The 23,921-nt window shown below is 41.5% G+C and overlaps 2 protein-coding genes and 1 non-coding gene across 7 annotated transcripts in view; 1 reads left to right on the top strand and 2 right to left on the bottom strand.

Moving 5' to 3' along the window:
• LOC143342924 (uncharacterized) overlaps positions 1–23,921 on the bottom strand; it is a 432,164-nt gene that overhangs the window by 305,073 nt on the left and 103,170 nt on the right. The gene's annotated exons all lie outside the window — the stretch shown is intronic.
• Positions 1–23,921, top strand: part of LOC143342928 (uncharacterized) — a 454,297-nt gene that overhangs the window by 66,277 nt on the left and 364,099 nt on the right. The window lies entirely within an intron of this gene.
• LOC143343105 (U4 spliceosomal RNA) lies at positions 18,602–18,742 on the bottom strand. Its single transcript, XR_013079912.1, has one exon. It is a non-coding gene; the product is annotated as a U4 spliceosomal RNA (small nuclear RNA).

Below are 23,921 nucleotides of genomic sequence, written 5' to 3' on the forward strand. Positions count from 1 at the left end.
TCAACTCTAACAACATTCACTAAGGTTACCGTAACCTCTAAAATATTAAATATTTTGATACGAAAAAAATTGTGCATATTCTTTAAACATGGATCTAAATATATGTACTGAAACTCAATACCAAAATATTTCACCGTTTCCCCCCAAAAAATTCCTCAAAAACCACTAATAAATCGCTAATAGTAGAGTACCCCTTAAGTTCGCAACCACTGTGGGTAGTTCTCGTCCATCGATCGAAAATGGGCCCGAAACCCGTGGCACACCTTCGTCGATCGATTACTGCAGCCGGTCCCCGACCGGTCCCCGGTGACGCAAAATCCTCCATGCCCGTGTGCGTCCTGTCCAGATCGTTGGGCCCCGGTATTCCCGACGCGCGTGCACCTGGCAGCAATTATGATATATGAAGCAGCTCCCCTTTCCGCGAGCGTGTCGGCCAGCCAAGGGAATGCGGCCCCTTCACGAACTACCTTTTCGAAATCGCCAGTTTCGCGAGCACATCGCCCACGTATCGGCTCGATTATGCGCCATTAACCGCCTCCCCCTCTCTCTGTTCACCCCGTTGGGCCCCGTTGGGCCCCGTTGGTCCCAACCCGTCTCTGCCTTAGCCACCTCGTGCTACCTGCCGAGTCGTGGGCAGCTCGGAATGCGCGTACGCGGCCGACCGGGCGGTTCGTCGAGTATTATCGTCCTAATACCGAGCAGCCGTCTTTATTAGCGACTGCTAGGTGCCCAAGCTCGCGCGAGCGCTCTAAGGCCGCGCGCGGCACGGTGTTGGTAGACTACAGGTACGCCCACGCCGTTAGATAATTCATATCATTGATATTACGAGGCCCCGCGGCCAATGCACCGACAACTTGCTACGTCATTCGCCATAAAGATCGGCGCGTGAGATTCGCAGGCCCGACGACCGAGCCCCGCGCGATTACGCGCGCGTTTATAAAGGGGCCCACGATACGAACGCACCAGGGTTGCTCGTGGAGGCTTTCGAAACGTCGGTACGGATAGTCGGAGCCCGAGAAAGTGGGCGAATGATTGGAGAAAGGGAAGGGTGTTTTAGTTTCAAAGCTTACTTGACAGTTTGCACCGAATATTTTGGCTGCTCAAGGCCATCTAGGTTTTACGGTACCACTGTGTGCAGACCTGGGTAAATTTTATATGAAGCTAGTTGTAACATGGGAAAGTGGGTGAAAGATATTATAAAATAAAAAATTCAATTCTTTCAAACATAGAAGTATAACGTATATAAATATACAGAGTGTTCGGCCACCCCTAGGAAAAATTTTAATGGTGGATTCTAGAGGCCAAAATAAGACGAAAATCAAAAATACCAATTTGTTGATGAAGGCTTCGTTAAACAGTTATTAACGTTTAAAGTTCCGACCGCACTGAATTTTTTTCTCGAAAATACGCAAGATTTTGGGGGTACGTCTATTCACCGAAAATTATTGTAATTGACTCCCGCAACCGAAAATAATTTTTCCAGAACGATTTGAAATTTTTAAATTTAATTGTTAATAACTTTTTAACGAAGCCTCCATCAACAAATTGATATTCTTGATTTTCGTCTTATTTTAACCTCTAGAATCCTCTATTAAAATTTTTCCCAGGGGTGGCCAAACACCCTGTACATTTTCGTATCCTGTAGACACTCATTTTAGGATTCGAAACCATATAAACCAAGTAGTTTGCAACTGCATCGGATGAAACATTATTTCTTACGAGCAGTATTCGAACCGGTGAAGTGAACCTTGAGTGTTTGACTTGACTTGGACTCGAGTCTATTTATTGTACTCCGGTAGGTTTCTAGGAAGCGATGGGAGATAAAGTGGCAAAGTAGCTAAGATGGTATACAGGAATTTATCCTTCAATAGTGCTGAGTTGTCTAAATAATTGGCGCTCAATTTAGTAGTTTCGTCTGCGAGATTACCTACAAGATCCTGCTTTAGACGCCAAGACATTCAATGGACGGTCGAAGAACGTATACAGGGTGATCCATTAAAACCCATTAATCTTCTACAGGCTCGTTAGTTTCGCTTTTCGAATAAAAAGAAGCTTGATAGCTTCCATTCAGTGCAGTCAATCTCATCGTTTTTCTAAGTAAAATATCCAAGTGTTCAAAATTCTATACTGCCACAAATTTTTATAATAAACACATGAAAATGGAACATTGCTTTTGAGAGTAAGAACTCTTTATACAGGGACGCGTAACTCTAAAAATGAGCCAGTAGCGTGCTCGTCGGCCAAGAAAGACGTGACTTACGAATGACAGTGTCATCTGAAATAATTACGAGCCGGGAATTCGTACTTAATAAGCCTCGGTGGGGAAGAGTGGTTTCTCGAGATCCACGAAAACGAGTCCCCAGGCTGCTAAACGGACAGGGCTAGTTGCTCCCCATTTAGGTCCCGCGCATCAGATATCGCGAAAAAACGAACTACAACGAACGAGACATGCTCAAGGGAGAGAAAACGAATGAACGAACGACTATCGAGGGAATAGAGTCCCTCTTTGCGAACGAACCACTCGTTACGCTTCGCCGATTCTTTCTGACAACACCTCGATAAAACGTGGAAAGGACATCTACCAGGAATATTTCTCCTTTTTCAATGGCTACCGTATTGGTGTTACATTCGTCGAGATCCAAAGGATTATTTCTCATTCGCGTTACAAGTATGAAAGTCTCGGAAGCAATTGTTTCTATCGCTTGAAACGTATCGGTTAAATAATCGATTCATTAACCAGAATTCAAGCTTAGCTATCGTAAAGTACACAGTGTAAAGAATAATTATAATAAACGTGGATTGGGAACTGTTTGTGTTCGAGAAATAGCTATTTTAAGTTGCATTATGAATCGTGTATGTATAACTGTTAATGAGAGCTATAATTAAAAGTGTCTGACAATATAATGAACATACTGATTTCGATCTTCTTCACTATATGGAATTAAGTTATGTAAAATCCCACCTTTTATTCAACGTATAATTCTGTTCCGTACGTTTAATGCAAACTGAATTTAATTTTTTCACTGATAACACAGGGTTTGTTATTAAATTATTCCATTATTAATATGGTCGGTTAGATTTTCCTTTTACTACAAGAATTATTATTTGCCCAGGGGCAATAATCTCTCGTTAACGTAGGTTGCAAGGAAAATGCGACGCAATTTAATACATGGCGGCAATCGGAGCAAGAAATATGTTTAAAGCGATTATGCAAATTCTATGTGTTTTGCTCTATTATATAAATAACTGGAATATAGATGTGTAGCTAATCAGAGTTCTTATCGTAATGGAAAATTTATTTCAACGTGTCTGTGATTTCGAATTAAACAAACGAAGACCTATCCGAAAACTGAAAGGAAAGAATCGCTCATATTACTATTTGACAATTATTATTAGCGTACTTGAAGGTTCTAAAAAGACCTAAAGGTAATACAATTGTTTGTTGAAACTGCTCTTTCAACAATTTCGAATAACAAGTAAAAGATAAACTTTATTCCTTATAAAGTACACTAACGATCCTTCAAATGAACATCGCTGGATTGGCTCGTTCAACTTAAGAAACACTACTGTAGTAACTAAGATTGAATCATAGAATAATGTCACATACCAAACGAAATCGAAAAAATCGTCATCAATTCATACGATAATTTCATTAGAATAAAATCTTGACCAACTCTGATAGTTACAACGATCTCTATTAGCACTCTGGCGAAAAAGGGCGACGCTTGTGGTATTTAACAATGAGGAACACTCGTGCCACCGCTCCGATAATCCTTTTACGTTCACGTGCCGCGAACAGATCGAGCCCAGCGTGTACGATAGAGCAATAAATCGCATCAAAGATACTTAACACCGATCGTAGGAAACGAGCGTCGACGTTCCGTCTAGAAAGTAATCCGTAACGGCTTTGCATCGTGTTTTCGTACCAACGGGATAACTTCTGTCTCCCGTTCGAGCCGAGAAACGATCCTGAGAGCGTCGAACACGAGCCGTTTGAGCCGCGTTTTTCGCGACGCGTCCCTCCGAAATTCTACGCCACGCGAGCCTTGGTCTCAAAACTTTCGAAACACGCCGGCTATCGCGTCCCGATACAACGTTAGCCCATTTCGTGAACCTTGTACGCGGACGATATACACGCCCAAGCGACGATACGATAACGAGAGAGACCGTGGGGAGCTAAGGGGGCCTCAAATCCGCGATCGCCGGAGCGTGAGATCGAACGTCGAGTCCCCACGATCGAAATGCGATTAACCGGCCGATCCAGGACCGTTTTTCTCACGGCCTGGAGTTTATTGGTCGCCAATGGCGAATCCGTTTCGCGATAAGAGCGCTCCGATTTCGGACAGGGGACCCCGAACAGGGGCTTCCGGTCCCTCGCGAGACTGCGGGCCCAAAGCGATCCGGAATCTCCGCCTCGCGTGGAATTTAATCACGTTGAGAACAATTTCCTCTTTTTAATCGAACAACCGTTACTGCATAGTTGTAAAAAATTGCGAATAGTGTATGTAAGTTAATCAATTCTCATATATTAATTTTATTTCGTACCGTTACTTTCCAATAATTTTTGTGTTCTCGCGATTGCTTTCACAAACTTGTTCGTCTCCTAATTGTTTCTTTTTTTCCCTGAAGAGATTTATTATGGAGAACTGGAACGTGATATACTGAGTGGAGATGTTTACGTATTTATGCAGAATGCACTTAAAAAATATAGAGTACTTAAAGTAGGATATGAATTATTGTATTTAGGGGTTGAGGCAACTCTTTATGAAGCTCCCATTAATCTATTGATAAAAATGTGTTTCTTGATATATTGTCTATTGTTTAATTTTCTATTATTTGAAGCAAAGTCTTTTGAACAAATTCTAAAAGGAACTGATAATTGTATAAAATATGAGAAATATCGTATTGTTCTAGGAGGGCCAATTAAAAAATGAATTATGAGGGAAATGTACCTTACAATTTGATCTGGCATCATGGTGGGCAACGCTCAACGATGACGGAGAGTTGGCACAGGATCAAGTTTACGGTGCAATTTTTAATTCTACGCGATACGCAATTTCACGGAGCAAAACGAGCACTAGAAAGGCGTCCGCGAGAGCGCTCAATCATGAAATCAGAAACGAAAAGTCGCTCGCACAGAAGAAAGTAAGCGGACACCTGTCCCGGCGATGTCAACGCGCATTAATAACCGGGCATTTTCTGCGCCGGGCCCAGAGGGAATGTTTCACGCGCGGAAAAAACGCGCGATGCGAGGAAAGAAATCAAAACGAAAGGCGCTCGTGCGACCATTCATACCTGACGACACGGTTTTTCGCGATGGAATCCCTGTTACGTAGTAAATCCTGCTTAGACAAAAGCTGTTCCCGTTTAACCAACCAGAACAGAAGTCCCCTTTCACTGCCAGAGATAAACAAAATTCTTACTTGAATCAGAATAACGAACGAAACATTAAATAAAAATATAAATTTCAAGGAACGTTTCGTAAAGAATGAAAATTTAATAGGTAAATGAAATTAATTGTTAATATAATATAATAGTATACGATTTTTTTAAATTATGTAAACATCCGTGAACAATAATAACAATAGTGATATAACTGATACAAGTGTTTCACGTGTTTTGGGATTGCTTGTGGCAACAAAGTTGTGCATATGGGAGTTTGAAAAAGGAAAGCATGAATCGTGTAAGGATGAAAGTAATCTTGGAAACAGTTTGTTAATCATGTCCGATCTGACGGGACCTTATATGGGACGCTGCCAGATAATATGATCGGGATCCTGCTCTGGATAATTACATTGACACTTTGTGTCCGGTACAAGGTTAATCCTGAAGAGTGAGACGGCTAATTGAAAATGATTGGAACGTAATCTGTTCGTAAAGTAAATAAAATCTCTCGGTAAGAGTTTCGCGAGCAAACCAAAGAATTAGAGTCACTGTGAGGGCGGGAATTTTGCTTTCTACGTACAGTATTCGATTTGACATCCAAGAAATCATACTCTACGAACTATACAAAACTAGAAAAAAATTACACAATATAACTCGAGGTGCCAAAATTGTCAAGCTCATGATTGCAATTTTCACACAAATGATTCAGCTATTCTATGCACATATTGTAATGAAACATAATGAAGAAATATATTGTTTACGTGTGTCGATTTTTGGGGCAATACAAAATTTTATATAATTTATTTTGCAACTTTCTTACTGTGAGTCAAAATGGCCATAGAAATTTGAGATTCATCCCTTAAAACGACCAATTACGCTCGCATAACTCAGTATGCAAATTTAATTTTGACAAGCTATATTCACCAATATATTTAAAATATTTAAATGCCACATTTAGAAATAGATTGGAAATTTAATAAATATTTAACTACGACTTTCATTCACCGAAATAAAATGAAAGTTTGCTCAAAAATAAATCGTCAAATGGGGGTTGATAGTCGATGGAAGGGCCTCCGTGAATTTCCAAACTATTTTATTGGGAGTAACATCGTTAAGAACGACAACTTTTGCGTATTTTCTCAAGAACAGACCACCGAAAGCTTCTGGTGCAATTACCATACGGTCTGGAGGGAGCAGCCAAACTCGTTTTCGTCGCGATCGCGAGCACCGCGAAACGCCGTGAATGGAAATGAGATTCGGACGAGTAGAGTACCCTTCCCGACAGTTGCGTAATTATTTCGCCTTCCACGTTTGCCGATTTACAGTAGGGACCGGGCGGTCGCGCGCGGGTGGAGAGACGATAGCAACGAGCGTGGCTTTTAATTAATGGCGCCTGGAAATAAACGTGTCGCAAGGCCGATTTACGGGCCGGCATGCAGGCCGTTCCTAGCGTGCTGGATTTATGGTAGCGCAACACCGTTTCCTGATGATATTTAATACCGTTCCAGGAGAAGAGAGACTAGAGTACACGCTTTATAGACGTTCTGTCGTACGGTTCATTCGGACGAGTCGCCGCCATACCACAGTGGGACAATATCACAGTCGGGCCAAATTATTATCAGATAACAGATAATCGATGAAACTATTCGTGACGTTCAATTGATCGAAAAATTAAATTTTTATGTGTTTGATATATTTGAGATATTTCATTCTATAATTTTTATTTATATTTAATCTCAGAATCGGGCCAAATTATTGTCAGAGTAACAGATAATCGATGAAATGCACAGCAATTGATTCCTGACGTTCAGTCGATCGAGAGAATTAAATTTTTATGTGTTTGGTATATTTGAGATATTTCATTCTATAATTTTTATTTATATTTAATCTCAGAATCAGGCCAAATTATTGTCAGAGTAACAGATAATCGATGAAATGCACAGCAATTGATTCCTGACGTTCAGTCGATCGAGAGAATTAAATTTTTATGTGTTTGTTATATTTGGAATGTTTCTATAATTTTTATTTATATTTAATCTCAGAGTCGAGGGAAATTGTTATCACAATAACAGGTAATCGATGAAACTAATGTATATCAATTTATTCCTGACGTTCAGTCGATCGAAGAATTAAATTTTTATGTGTTTGATATATTTGGAATATTTCTATAATTGTTATTTATATTTAATGTTTGATGGATAAAATTGTGTATCTTTTGTTACTAGATGTTTTAACCTGAATTTTGCTTATTACTAGGTGAAGTTCATAAATATGTAATTATGAAATTTTGAAAATAAACTGTGAGTAAAAGAATGATATATTGTTTGACGTTTTGAGGAAGGTCCATGAATAATAAAAACACTGTTCGAGTATAACGTTCCTCTGCAAGTTGGACTAAATATCAACCTGCAGAGACAACATTGGCTAACGGAAAGGGTTCTGTCCTTCTTCGTGACAATGCTCCGCTATATGATCACGTTTTGCACGATAAAAACGACGTGACCTCGAATATGAATCCTGTCACTACCGCCATATTCCTCGCGTGTGGAATCTTCCCCCCAGTATTACTGAAAGCGTTGTTCTTCGCGACAATGTTCACTTGTATCTGAGGTTTAAAATTAGACCTCGAACTTGAAACTCTGTGACATTTGGCAAATTTATTATCGTTTAAAAACATTTGTATGTCAACACTTTTGGGCGAAAAGAAAATACAGATATTTAACATTCAAATGGGAAATGTAAAATCTATTCTATTGAAATGTGAAATTAATTGCAAATGCTTATTAAAGAATTTTATATATTAGTCATAGTTCAGTACAAGAATGACTAAAAATTTCAATTGTGAAGCACTTGATCCCGATACACGATTTTCTCTTAAGAAAGGTCGAAGCCAACGACCGAAACATCGAAGTAAACAAATAAATTTAGTCGCGTACAACTGTTTCGTTCCCTGTGACCCACAGAGAATACAGCAATTCAACGTATTCGATCGAAACAATACGACGTACAGTGCTAACCGATAAATATAAATTGTATTAAAATATATCTGTCAACTCCTTCGTGAGTCCTTCTCACGAATACAAATACAAACCAAATCTATACTATTAGCACATTTATTAAAATTATCAAAGTGAACTTCATGAAATATCTGTTATATTTCGAAGACTCACAAATGGGTCAACAGACACGTCGATTAGAACAGAGTAATCTTCTAACACTTTGTATTCTGAAGTCATACTTTATCCCATAACGTCATTCGCGCACGTAAAAAGCCATGACACCATTCGAGGTTAATTAGCCCATCAGGTTCTAGAAACACACATAAGCGTTTAACCAGCACGACAATGCCACTATCGATTGTGATCTGCCCGACGACGTTCGTTTATTCACAGAACATTCTGCGTCCCGAATATGACGATTCTCCACTGACAAATCGACGATGGATGGTAACGAAAAAAAAGACCATAGGAAGACACTCCAAAGAAAACACTCAACAAAGGATCGAATAATAATTACCATATTTTATCGCGAAAATTTGAAATCAAGTCGAATATCCCTCGACACCACGCGACAGTTCGTCACAACATAAGATCGTTCAACACTCACCTCTGAGGACCGATGATTAATCCCAAAAGTAGCAGCGAACTCCGGAGAAGTATCTCCCAATACACTTGCCACTAAAAAGGCGTTTCTCCACCACGCTCTCGAACACTTGTCACGGTAGCCTCGACAAAGTTACGAACCCACGCAGAAAAAACCAGTAACGAAATATCGATACGCGACACTCACCCATCGATCGCGAGCCAGGACGAGACAGATCGCGATCGTGTCACGTCTCGAAATCGTACCGCGCGAACTGGGGACCGTACGACGCGTCGGGCCCCAGAGAACATCGTCCGACCTCCTTCGAGGAACTGACCTACGTCGAATCGTTCACTTCTGGTAGCTTCATTCACCTCGACTGGCTGAATGGGGGCCTCGCGTTCGCGTACAAAGAAAACTAAATAACAAATTTTATACAGCGAACGACACGGGCTCGCGTCACTTCACTTTCCTCGGTTACCTTCGCGTCGAGCACACTCTGTCCGCGTCAGGATCAGCTGGACGCGCCAAGGATCCTCGACAACGTCGAGGAATGCTCCCAAGGATCGAACTCGAGCATCCCCCATCGACGATTCGTCGAGAACGATCCACGGTTATTCGGCAACTCCGACGCGTTGGTAATCTGACAACTCTCGATCCGTTTCGGTTTCAACGTCGAAAGCGATCGCGTACGCGCGAACACGTGTCCAGGTGGTCGTCGATCCAGCCCAGTGTCCTGCGAAAGGAATCGCGACGCGCTGCGAGACGCTCGATCGGATCGTAACTGCGGCCGCGACGGCAATGCCCCCGCGTCGAACGCTTAAGCGCCGCCGACGCGCTCGGAACCCTGCCTGGGATCCCCCACCACTCGCCGACCAGCATCCCCCACCAACGGGCCACTATTTCCGACGGCTCGTTCGACGCACATCGGTTCCACTCTACCCCACCGCGTGAACGATGCGTTCACCCCGTGCGAGCACGGTGGAGAGAAACTGTTTTGCTTCGATCAGTTTAACCTTTTGTTACCCGACCGTCCCTGGAGGGGATAATGTGATCAAATGTTGCGGTTAGATTCGCAGATGCTAACCATTATCGCTAATGTATCGATATCTGTCGATGTTATAATGTCCTAGGACCTACGAAGGGGTAGAAAGTTGGGGATGTCAGTAGATATTCTTAAAAGAAGGGAAGCATTGTTTCATAAATTTTTTTAATTCTGGAACCGAATATTGACAAATGTCAATTCCCCCTCCAAAAACAGGGTACTATCAAATTGATCGCGTTGCAGGCGACAGCGAGAAGCACTGTAGGAGTAAAATAGAAAGAAATATTTAACGTTTGTTTACTCTACAAATTCTAGAATCGTTCAGAAATCAAAGTACATATGTAGTTTCTTTTAAAAATTGCACGATACTTGTATTGTTGGCTCAACTTTAACCTTTAACGGGATAGTATACTTTTATAATGCAAACGTATAGAAGAGTAAAAAAGACTCGTTTGAAATCGTACTAAAACAGTTGAGAATAAAAATTTTTGTAATTCAAATTTTGAGGCCAGGATAAATAATCTTCCGTAATTTACGATGAGCTAATCATTTTTGTAAATCAACTTTTTGCCCCGTAAATAAATAAACAGTTTGAATCACAGAGAGTTAATAGGAATTGAGTTAACATATAATAAAATGACTCTCTCTGAATAGACTGTTATCAGAGACTCGAAGTTTTAATGGAGAACCGGTGTTAACAAAACCTGGTTCGAAGTTAGAGCGCCGCAGAATTTTTGATGATATCGTCGCGGAGGGATTTACGCATTACCGGGCCCAGAGGCGTCGGAATGAAAAATCACCGTCTGCTCCACGGCCAGGGGTAGTAACCTCCATTCACCCCGCAGCCGGAACTTCAGACACTCGACGAACCTAACCCCGTTCCCGGCACAACTGTATACCGGGAGGCTTTCGAAATTCCCCGAGCCAACAGCCCACAGATAATGGAGACAGGGAGAATCTCCATTATTCGGTGGATCGCCTCCCTTTCGCAACTGAACAGAGACAATGGCCGACGTCTAAACACATCAGCGACTTGCAAAAGTGAATTTGAATTGTACAATTCGCTGCACTGAAGACTACCGACATTTAATCGTGAAAAATTGTCAATCATACTCTTCTTAAATTTGTACAAAAACCTCAATAATATTTTAGCAATCATAAATAACATTTTTTAGTCATTTTATTGTCTATTATCTATAACATTTCCCATCGTAAAATATTTCCTATGACGAAACTTTTATTTGTCATGATACTCTAGGAGATTTCTATTGAATATTTGTACCGCGCTATTGTTCTATGAATGTTAATTTATCTGCAAAAGGGTTGGAAGTGTTTTGTTCGTAAAGGAATGGGTAACCAGGGACAGCGACACAACAAGGAGTATGAAACGAGGGATTATGAGAGACAGACGTGATTGTAATTTGTAATATGTAAAAAGTTTGTGCGCTTCAAATTAGGTTATATAATTATATGTATGTTCAATTAATTTTCCCCAAATAAATTCTCTTCGTTAAATCCTACAATACTGATTGTGAGCATGCGTGAAATTTATGTCAAATTTGATAGCACTGCGCCTAGTGACGAACGGAGGGATCGGTGGCGCCGTGGCCGCGACGGAGACGAAAAGACAGAGGCCCGGTGCTACTTTGTGCTAGGTTGTACCTTGCCTGACCTACCCGTGGCCCGACACACGGCACGAACATGGAAAAATATGTAAATATCGGGTCTCATCCATTATCCAACACGAAGAGAGAAACGGGAGAAAGAAGGGAACGCCGGTACGTACGCGCTCGCCCGGTTGCTTGCTCGTGCACGTGACTCGAGACCGGAAGGTACAACGACCCGCACCCGCACAGACGTTCCTTAGCTGTTTTAGCAACGGCACGCGTATCGATTCCCCCCGTAAATTCGCGATTTTTTAATCGTACGACCACCTTTGCTTCTCGTTGCACCAAGATCTAATATTTAAAACGATTTTCGTGCAAGGCAATTTGAACGTATCATTGTTCCAACAACGCCACCTGTACCGATTGCGGCAAAATCGCGTACTATATGCAACTGTTCAAAACAATATGGCGGGACATATTCTAACAGCGCCTCGCATACAACTGCGGTGAAATTACGAACTTTCTGACTTGTAAATCAACGGAACCGCCATGTGATTATTTTAATAGCGCCGCGCACACAATTGCGGCGAATCCGTGAACTCGTAGATGCTTTTAAATCAGCCAAGTCTGTAGTTACTGTTCGAACTGCGCCACGCATATTAATTGCGGCGAACTTTGCACTTTAAAGAAACTTTTTAAGCGTTGAATTGTTTCTCGTTACTTTACATCGTAAATATAATTAGCCAAATTTCAGCAAATTACAATGAAAGGGCTGAGGGAACTTGGACTTTCTGAACGTAAACGTACACGACTTCTCGTAGGGATTCGCACGGCGATGTTCACCACGTAAGTGGAATACCTTGGGGCGGTTTCGAGGTGGAATTACAGGGGAGCAACAAGATGGGAGTGTGCTGACTGTAATGACGGTCGTTCGAGGAACCATGCGTTCGTCCGCGTCTTTGGAAAGTGCAAGAATAAACAGTTATAATACAATAGACACGGAGTAATGCAAATGCCCTTTACAGTTGTGCAACTGTTTTACATAAGCACGGAAAATGGGTAATCGCGAAAATACCTCGGAGATCACCCCAACAGCATTCACGCGATTACAAGCTCCTACGCGAACATCGCCTGTAATCGGACCTCCAACGTCGTGCCATTTCAGTTTTTCGAGATCTCATTGCAAATGCATATTTGAAATGTAACAACAAAGGTGGTTGCATAATGGTTGGTAACCTAGTGGACTTCGTGTTTGAGTTGCAGTTATTTTTCGTCGGCGAAATAGGGACTTTGGCAGCCCTCCGACAGCAAATGCTGGAGGAAATCGTATTGCCTATCGTAGGGGAAAAATCTATCGAACTATCCAAGATTGTAAAATGAGTCTTTTACGTTACTTAACGGAATCTCCCATCAACGCTTACAATTTTATGTTATGAATGTTGGCAATGGTTCCCGAGAAAACAGCTTTTCACCCATCTAGGAACTTTACTAGCGAAGAAGCAGGAGCGACGCGACCAAAGCACGGTAGCAGCGCGAAGCTCGATTCCTTTTACTTCCCGCGTACGCGATAGGTTCCCAGGCGCGTCTCATTGTTTCCACTTCTCCCGCGGTCGTCGTGCCGCGCGAAAACGGACAAAACAATCTTCCCCCTTCTCCCGTACGCTGGAACAACATCGTATGGCTCCGTTCGGGACAGAATTCACGCTTAATCGCGGTATGAGCCAAAGGTGACTCAATTAACCGGATTCACTACTCTCTCTTTCTCACGTTACGGTACCGTAAACGAAGTCGATGGCTCCCCACCCTTTTTATGAGTTCATAAATCGAGCCCCATCGAAATGAAATTTTCCGCGATGGTGGCTGCATGGGAAAATCGGAGGGAGGCGCGAAAGGATAGGTTAGGAGAGGTTCGAAGGCGCGCCTTTCGGCGCGTACTCATTAATTGGATCGCCAGGAGGGACTCGCGGCCGTGCACGGCCAAGCCAACGTGTGTGCCACGGGAACACGGTAATCTCGCGTCTCGTAAGACCGTTTCCGATGGAACACAAGGCGGATCCACGGTGAGCGCGTTTAAAGAGGTCCGCGCGCCAGGCTATTTGTCTTCGTTTTGCACCGTTCATGCACCGATAGCAACGCCATTAATCATAACCCGCTCGCACAGCCTCCATGCGAAGCGAGGGCCTAGGCGCGCGCGTTGGGCCCCGCGGACCCGATATGCATTATTATCCCGGTGCTGGCGCGCCGGGACACTGACGCGCGATGGATTAATTGCGTATCACGTCGTCACGCCGATTAGAATATCGCGGCGCGCTGTTCCTTCCCCCAAGCGATACTCGAACGCGAGTGCGCAGACGCACGCGCATGCGCCTTACCTCAATTGTAAATTAAATTCGACCCGCCATTGGATAGTCTCGTCGATCCACAAAATGGATGAACGTTTCAACCAACCGATACACGACTCTTTGGTAAAATCGTTTCGAAAATCTTTTACAAAACGATTCGAAACCCGAACAACTTGTAATACTAAATGCCACAACAATTTAGCGAGCATGCAATAACAGTAAACTTATGAGTCAATCGATATTGCTGCAGTCAATCTTCGAAATTCTTTCCAGAGAAACAAATTGTATTTTCGCGATCCTTGCAATGCACAATTAATAATTAACCCTTAAGTGGACTCTCAATCTCAACTGAATTATTTTACTTAATGTTGAGTTACCCCAAATTGGTAAATGGATGGACAAGGATTACATAAATTGTCAAATAATTATATCGACTTAAGAGTTAACTTGAGCCACATATAGTCATACAGGTACTTGAAATCAATTTTAGACGAACACGAATTACGTAACACGAACGCTAAGAAATTTTAATAAACACGATCTTTCAACTGTATTTATCTCCAACCAGTGTCATGGATTCAGTAGCCTCGTTAGTAAAAACATCCATGCGAGACGAGACTTCGAGAATCGTTGATTCAACCAAAAGTCTTTCACAAGGTTCTTCCACGAAACGCGTCGGTCGAAACCGGAAATCAAGCCGGAAACTTCCTGCCCGGCGAGGCGCCATTTGCACCGAGACGAGCCTCTCAATTAAAAAAGCGACTCCCGGCCCGGCCGTTTCGAAGATCCATCAGCGTCTGTTTCCCAGAATTGTTCACGTGCAACCGGAAGACGAACTTCCCCGTCAAAAATTTCCGTGCCGCGGATAATATTCCCGACGCACGCGCGCGCGCGATAAAAATCGCGTCGAGTAATCGCGGCCCGGCGATCAGAAAACACGAGGCTGGCGGAGTTCCTGCTTGTCGACGGGTCGTGGAGCCCCGACAAAAATTCGTACGAAACCAGACGCGTGTGCAGCCGGTTACCAACGCGAGTACCGACCGCGTACGCCCACGCGAACCGAAGTGCATCGCGAAAGTTTCCGCGAGAACTTCGAACTTTGGACGGCGCCTTTCTATCTCTCCGCTCGGCGACAGGGTTCGTGGGGGGGTGGAAAAGGAGGGTCGATCGACGACGGCAGACTTTTAATTACACCGACGGGGTGTAAGTCTCGCCACGTGGAAGCGAGTGATAAGCTTCCTCGGGAATGGAACTGGTCGGAGGCGAAGTTACGCCGCCAATTATGCGATTAAAAGTACGAAACGGATGCAGGTCTTCGTCGCTGTCTTTCCAGACTAACGACTTCCACGACTACGACTATCGACGAATGCCGTGCCGATGAAGCGTTCGCGTGATTCGCTCCGTGTTTGGGACTGTTACGAGGGATGAAACAGAGGAATCGAAGGGTTCGGTGAACCCGTGCTACGGAAATTATGCCATCTTGGCGCATGGTAACCCTAGAAAGACCGAAACCATCGCATAAACTTATCGATGAAACTTGTCTTGTCCATTTTCGTGTTTTTGATCTTAAAACGCAAGTATTTAAAAAATAAATAGTAGCTTCGTATATTATGAGACGTTTCCAATTTAAGAAATATGATAAATTGTAAAAATTTCGGACGTTACTTTATTTCTATAATACTATTTCATTTCCACAAAAAATCTATTACAGTTTGAAAAGTTAAAGAATTTTATTTGTCTATTAATAGTCTCCCTCAAAAAACGATTTTTAATATACAAGCGACGATAGATCATTTTTTGGAAATACTTTACACTGGACGAGTTTATTTAAATTAGGAGCTTTTCTATGCTAAAGTGTTTTGAACAAAAAACATTGGAATTACGACGAAGAACGCGAACGAATCTGTTTCTCGACACGCTGTGTATCACCGTGAAGACAATGGGGACAAGAAAATAACGCGTCGATAAATTTTTCCCACGTAATAACGAAGTTCACGGGTCACGCACGAAACTTCCGACGAATCTTCGAAACCTCGAAAGCTTAATTGCTCGTTGCATGCCGATGCAGGGTATTGCGTGAGAGTCTGTATTGTTTGAACGCGTCGAATTGGTTCGCATCGCGTTTAACGGAAAGTATTACATCATTATGTAAATACGGTTCTGTTGGCAGTATCTCGGTTCAGCCACCTCGACTGCGTTCGTTGCGTAGTTAACTATCGATATTCATTCACGTTCGTCTCGCGGATCGCGAAACGAATGTTAAACACTGCCCGCCAGACGTATCGTCCTAGCGTTTCATTAACGTCTCATTAGCAGTTTAATCGATCGATTGGACGTCCAGACGCCGATAATTCGATACCGAGCATCTGACGTTTCGAATGATGGAATCTCAAAGGTTGCGTCGAATTAATCAATTAACCTGTTAACCGAGTGAACCGTCGGAAGCTGTGATTTCTTGTCGAGTAAATTAATAATTGCTCGTTCGAATATTTCACATCGTAGATGGATAAAATTCTATTCGATAGATCAATAAAACTGAGGAATAGGAATTTATTCTTGACGTTTCTTGGAATAGCTACCCTTTTTGTATAAATTCTCGTTTAAATTTTTATTTGTATTCAATCGTCGATAGAATCAATTTCACAAATAATTTTCTAAATTGTATGAAAATTTCTATAAAATATATTCAAATACAGAGGTAAAAATAATTGGTCAATTTTTCTCATACAATTTGTCAATCACTACCAATGTTAAAATATTGTATTTTATTAATTATTAGATGTCACAAACTGAAGAGTTACTCAGTTATGAGTTATTGTGTCTTAGTTTATCTTTGAAAATATAAAGGTGAACAAAAGAAAAGATTGTATATTTGAAATGTGATATAAGTTAACACAAAGGACGAAGAAAGGAAGGCGAATTGGTCCAGCCTCTCGAATATTTACAAAATCGATCTTGGTGAAAATCACGACAATGGTAGGACGATCGACGGACGCGTCCCATCGATTGGAAACAAAATTGCATAACCACAAGGATACTTCTCCGCCCGCGGGTCCCTTGCAAGCCAGAGATAACATCCACGACGGTAATTGCGCGTAACAACCGGCGGATACACATCGATCCACGTAGAAACAAGGTTGCCGGAAGACCTCGTCGATCAATAGGTAAATAGGTTAATCGCGTCGTCGTTCGTCCTGAATGGAGTTTCGAACGGTGCGGGCCTATGCACCAATGGTGCTATTCACGTTTGCCGGTTCGACGGAAATCGCACGGTCGATAGACTCTAACGTCGACCTCGACCCGACTGCACGCAACTCCCGCCCACGCGAGCGTCTGCATTGTGCGTACGATTAGCTAAAACGAACGATGCTTTACTATTAAAATAAAAGAAAAATTTAAGTTCGTACCGCCCACAGTCGAGGAGATACGAATTTTTTGCGGAGCTAATCTCTGTAATTGTATTCTTTAAACATTTTCGAAAACTGTGAGGTATTTCAATTTGAAATTTTAGGGATAAATACGTTTTGAAAGAAATACGAGCAGAGAAATTTGATTATTAATTTTGTTTAAATCTTGTTTTGGGAATTAATTATTTTGGCTTCTTAGGAAAAGGACTATCGTTTGTGCGATATTGTGGCAGCTGGCGTGTTAACATGGTGGCTTATGGTTCACGTTTCGTATGGTTAATGGCGACACGCGCAATACGTAAATCGAGCACCTGAATGGAGTAAAATCGATAAGGTATTTACCGCGGGATACGCGCAGAGAAATCGAGAGTCAATGAGCCGCGTTAAACGACCAGACGAATAAAATTAAAACCGACCAGGGGACAATTGCACGCGACAGAACGACCAGCAGGTGGCACGCGTGTGTGGTGGCTGTAAGTTATTCGCTATGATTATTCATGGACGTCGTGCGGTCAAGAATTTGCGTAGGGTAAATGAAGCTAATGAGACCACTCTCGGTCTCGATGGCTTAAACTGGAATCGATTAATTCCGTAGGTAAAAGGCTAGACTCAAAATATGAGAAATTTAAAATATTGACTACTGTAATATCGAAAAGAACAATCTTAAAGAATAAAATAAATTATATTTGCATCGAGAGTTATCTGGAATTACGTATTACGATAGAATAGCGCGAATTTGAAACTTGTATAAATTTTATTTCACTATGTATTATCTCAATGCCACAAGACGTTAAAAGGATGATGTCTTTATGAATAGTACGAGGTTTCATTCACCCGATTCAATTTCTTATAACAATACGTACTCGTAGGAGTATGAGAATCGTTAAGAATTGCAGGGCATTGCTCGTATCAGTGTTCACAATCGGTTCTCGACGTACGTGTTTTGCCTCTTGCATAAATGTTTTATGAATTGAATGCCGTACTATGTTACTCACTGTAGAGAAACTTCTCAATGAAAAGTTGAATGGGAATGAGTCGAATATATACACTATTGATTAAAAGGTTACGACAAAAAATTGAAGGCTAATTCCAAGTAACTGTATAAACAATCGCGTATAGTTAAAAATGGCCAAAGTCAACAACAAAGAGTATATAAAAACCTATGCATTCTGTGAACTATACAAAAGTGTATTTCTAAAAATTTAAACTACTATGTTTGCATTGTTTAAGCAACCCCCGTAGGGGTTATCAAAAATTGCCGTAGCCGATGATATTTCACATCGTCATGGCGGGGTATTGGTAAAAGTTTTCAACTAGCAATAATCGCACCTCGGTAGAACCTCATCGGTTACGATATCGCCACTGCGCAAAGCTAAAGATTACCTCCACGGCCGAGGTATATGTAACATTCACTGTGCACTTTGTCGTGCGAGAAACGATGCAACTCTAGCCGCCATCTAGCAGTCATCGTGCGAACTTCCATCTTTCGCTACACGCATGTCTTCGTTCCTACTCATCGGTTTACGCTTGGATCTATTTTCTCCCGGAAGACGATTCTAAAAATATTATAGAATTTTTATAATACGATTATAAAAATATTTTCATAATACGATTATAAAAATATATTGAAATACCTTTCGTGAACTGTTCCTTCCAAATACATGTGCATTTATTTTTATTTTGACTTGCAGAGACTGGATAGTTTAAATTAATAGCAAATATAGCTTGGTATTGTGACAAATGGCACCTTTTACAAATTTTCCTTGGAATTATTTAAGTTTATTTAACGTATTATTAAAATTGTACAATAAACTAAATGTAAGCTGTGTATTTACATAAAAGATTTTAATTTTAACAGTGACAAAGACGTAGTAAACTCGAAGGAACAAAGAAATAGCGAAAATTTAAATTTCAAGAGCCTCTGTTCGTGCTAGAGACTACGTCTAAGCTAAAAAATTAACTTATAAACATCCGTAACGCAAGCGAAGTGGAAAGTAAATGAATGCTTCCCGCTGCCCTCCTGTAATTATTCTACCACGCATGGTAGTGAGATTTATTGTGAGTTTTTATAAGTATAATGGCGCAAGCATTACCCTTTCATCAAGGAGGCACGTTCGAACGAGCCTGTAAACACAAATGGCACACGTGTTCCATCATTCTACAAGTTTCTCTCTAACTGTCAGAAAAGGAGCATTAACAACACCCTAACGTTCCTTTCAGTTTCACACGATTTCACGTGTCGATCGATGAGTGCTCCAGGGATAGACATTTCCATAAATTTGATTGCACGCAAATAGAAGCTAACAACAAAATAATAAATATTCCAATATTGGAATACTTTTCTATTATTTCAACCTAAACGATCTCATAAAATATCCCCCCTACTATTCAAATACTTTTCTATAATAGTGTTATCGATCATAAGAACCGTATAATATTATATGCAAAATGTCAGATTGATAAATTATTTTGATCACCGATTCCAAAGTGATTGGATCGATCGAGTCATCGGGAAAACATGATTATTCCAATCACGATGCTATCACGTGCCGCGTGCAAAATTTCTACCGTGAAAATCATTACGCACACGCGCGATACACTTTCACCGGCGACTTACGCCCACAACTGGGTCGTTCGCTCGTTCAACGATTACTATCGCGGAAAACTTCGACAGGATCGCAAGTTTCCCCGCGTCTCTAATAGAGTTTACCCTAATCTTACCGTCGAATCGCGGCAAAACGACAAGTTCGATCGAAAAATCGGATTGCAAATCGTTGTTGCGTTACGGGGCTGTCGATCGCTCGAAACATGATTTCAACCATGTAAGTTCCTTCAGCCATAAAAAACTGAAATAGTTGCGCGCGGTGCCGGATGAAAAGGCACGACACGTCGACGTTTGAGATCAAGCTCAAGAGTTTAGTCAAATCACGAGGAGCTTCGATAAAAATAATATAAATTTACTTTTTCCTCGTTTCCAAAAGAGCAAATTCATTCGACGCGTAAAAATATTTTCAGCGAATTAGTAAACGATGGATCGATGTTTCGAGTCGATTTATAACGTATCGATCTCGCGGTACTCGATTCAAAATCGATATCAGAATCGAGCATCGATTCAAGGTACGCGATAATCTCGATTGGCCGTCATTAGGAAACGATGTACGCGCATGCGCGAGATACATCTGCGGTACTCAATCTCCTTGACAATCAATCACAACCGAGAACTACCGCGCGCTTTCACTGGGAACGCAGCGCCGCCCTACATGCTCTGTTTTCGTACGCCTGTCATCAATATCGCGCGAACCGACCCGACAGATCGATTACTGTCGGTAATTATTTAATTTCCCCGCGATCATGCGCGACCCACATCGACGCCGGCGATCCATTATCATCGAAGTTCCACAATACCCCTGGCACCTGTGCTCTGGCTCTTATCGACTTCCATCTACGCGGATTAACGAGCGCCACGGTAATAAGTAGCGAAGGGAGGAAGATGCACTCGGAGATTCAATTACGTTATCCGCGTGGAAGTATAACGATAATGGTTCCAGACTCGACATTGTATGCATGGTAATAACGAAGGTTGCGTGGCGGTAAAAATTTGAGTTTCTCAAGGAAGCTGAACTCGCGAAGCTGACAAAGACCATCTAAACGAAACGTGTAAGGCACGAGAATCTCAGAGCATAAATAAAATAAAAACTATGTTTCTGAGGAAAGTGGACAGAAATCTTGGAGAAAAATTTTTTATGGATTGGTGACTAGTATTGTGTGATTCGAAATACAATTGTAGAGGTATTTTTGTTAATAATCGAGAACTTTTCTAAACAGACGATCCCATACTACTTGCGTCTGATCAGTAAGAAGTGTTACTACTGACTTTTTCATCACAGCACAGGTGCATAATTCTCCACACTCTAATGAGTCGAGTCAGTATGTATAAACAAATGCACTCGTTATTTGAGTGGAATATTTTTGTTTATTTACCCTGACTCGACTTGTTATATTTCGTACAGGCTCGTTAAACACAATATAGACCAAAGTTAAAGCTGAAGTTTGGACTCTTGGGAGACCCAATTTAAACTCAAAGTTCTGAGATATTCTCCAACTGAAAGTAGGCCAGGAGTCCTCCAAAACTAGTTTAAATTATTGTCCAGAGAACAGCATAAATTTTATTAGACACGATCCACTATCAACGATCTATTTGCAATTTTGTTATAAAAAAGAAGATTTTTGGAATAAATAATATATAATTGAGAATTTTATTTTTCTATTTTAAAAAAGTACAAGGTTTGATTAGATCATATTGCATCGTTCGTTGTGTTCGAAGTACATACTCGCTTATGGCGAGACTATGTTGTTAGAGCCGAGGTCGAGGATCGGCGTGGGCGTGGTGTTTTTTGCTAGAATGTGTGGACGGACCGGTGTTTTGTTAACACAGGGAGCCACCAGATAAGAATGGAATGTCGTAGACAAACCGACGTGTGTCAAACACTGGAAGCCACGCGATAATTCTCGCGAACAAACCAGTGTTTCGCTGATAGGGCTCAAACATATTACGTTTCTTGTACGAGTTGACATCTCACGATCTATGCATAGTAGACTTCCAGTCAACCTGATATTTCGTACGATTCTCAACTAAGCACACAGATAACACAGAATTTTTTTTTTAACGATTACGTATTGCGAATCCTTGTTTAGTCCTCAGTTTGGAGATCTAATTTGACTCGTCGACAACAAACGATCTTCACCCAATACGCTAGTTTAATTCGACGCGTTTCCAGAGACTCGAAGCTCATTCTGAACGCGGATACGAGCATTAAAGTAATATCTGAACGAGCTCGGTCGAGGTGCTTATTAAAAGGCGCGTAATGGGGTTCTACGCGCGAGATAACGAGCGTCGAGAAGCGGGAAAAGATCGCGAGCTGACGAGCAATACTGGCTGTCGATTACGGCCGTCAAAGTATGCGTAATAAATTGCCGTGGGTGCGATCATTCAATTAATATCTGTGGCGACGCGTCCGTGGAAAGTTGTTCCCGTCGTTCGTTCGCTTATAAGTATTGCACCTACATGGCGCGAGTTGGCACGTCCACTCCTGATAAGAGAGTGCTAGATCGCCTGTCGCGAGGCTGCTCGTTTCGATAGCTATCGCTATACAGGGTGTTCCTACCTGGTTTATATTAAATACTCAAATTTATGCAATCATTGTGGTCATCAGAGAATTATGACGAAACCTAGTTCCTATTTAATTTGACCACCATAACGCATAAGAATGACATGATTTTTCACTGAGAAGATCGAAAAATTCGTTTTGAATATTAAAGGAAATAAATCTATGTAAAACACTGGAATTTTAACGAAATAAAATAAATTTAAAAATAGGTTCTGTGACAAATTGTGACAAAGTTCGTTTCTGTGGGCAACTTGAGAGGTTTGGTCTGTCAACGTGTTAAATATCTCACTTGCTTGTGATTATAGAAAAAAATGTGATAGATTTTGGAATCGTGAGTATTTTAAATGAAGTCTGAATTTGTAAAGTGGTTATTAAGTTTGCGTCGATGACTTCCATAAATCTCTGCAGAAAGAGACATTTGAACCCGGTATAATTTAACTTTGGTCTTAATTATCTACGTCTAACGTGAACAGAGATTTAATTGGAATATTAGATGTTTTGTTTAGATCACTGCAGATACGACCATTCGCTGGATTTCTCATTAAAGTTTCTTTCGCTTCTTATTCGATTTTCCTCGAGAACGGTTTATCCAGCTCGAAGAGAGGAATCATTATTACAGACCGATAATTGCAAATTGAATAAAGATCGCCAAATTTTTCAGGCGCCAATGGTATAACTTCTGATTCAAATTAGCGATAACCGGAACTAATGACGCGGAACGAATCATTGTAAGGAAGTAGAATCAAACATTCAGAATAACATTCGTACAACTATTACGGAGCAACAGATATAAAATTTCTGAAAAATATTTCAATCGAAGAAATAATTCTTTCAATTTCTTCCCTTTATTTTAACACCAGGAATCGGCCAGTAGAAAGACACCTATTGCGGATCGAAACTATCCCGTACGCGTAAAAACAAAGCAATAAAATCACAATAACTGTAAAACAGACTACAATAAAACGAGAGCTACGCTCCTTTTATTTAGAACTCCTCGCAGCGAAAGTCGGATCGGTTGTAACGACTCGCGGATAAAAAAAAAATACCAAGTCCGCCGTTAACTGCATACGCAAGAGGCGAACCACGATCCACGGGTTGCGAAAAGCAATACATAACGCGCGATTTCCCTCGAAAGCTTTTCTATATTTCAGTCTCTGAACGCCGCGTCCTGGAGAACGCTCGAAACGGAGACAAAAAGCAAGCACCCGGTCGACCAAGAAGCAACGTTTTAAATATTATAGGCGTAACGCGACGGTAATTATTGCCGGGTCTATTCGTTTCTAGCGTGGCTAACGATGAGAAATTCCATAAGGTTTCGCGGTATCGGCACTTTAGTGGTAATACCGTAAATTCCAGCCAGCCGCGTTGTAACACGAGCGCACGGA

The sequence above is a fragment of the Colletes latitarsis genome, chromosome 6 (assembly GCF_051014445.1).
Source record: "Colletes latitarsis isolate SP2378_abdomen chromosome 6, iyColLati1, whole genome shotgun sequence".
NCBI classification, from domain to species: domain Eukaryota; kingdom Metazoa; phylum Arthropoda; class Insecta; order Hymenoptera; family Colletidae; genus Colletes; species Colletes latitarsis.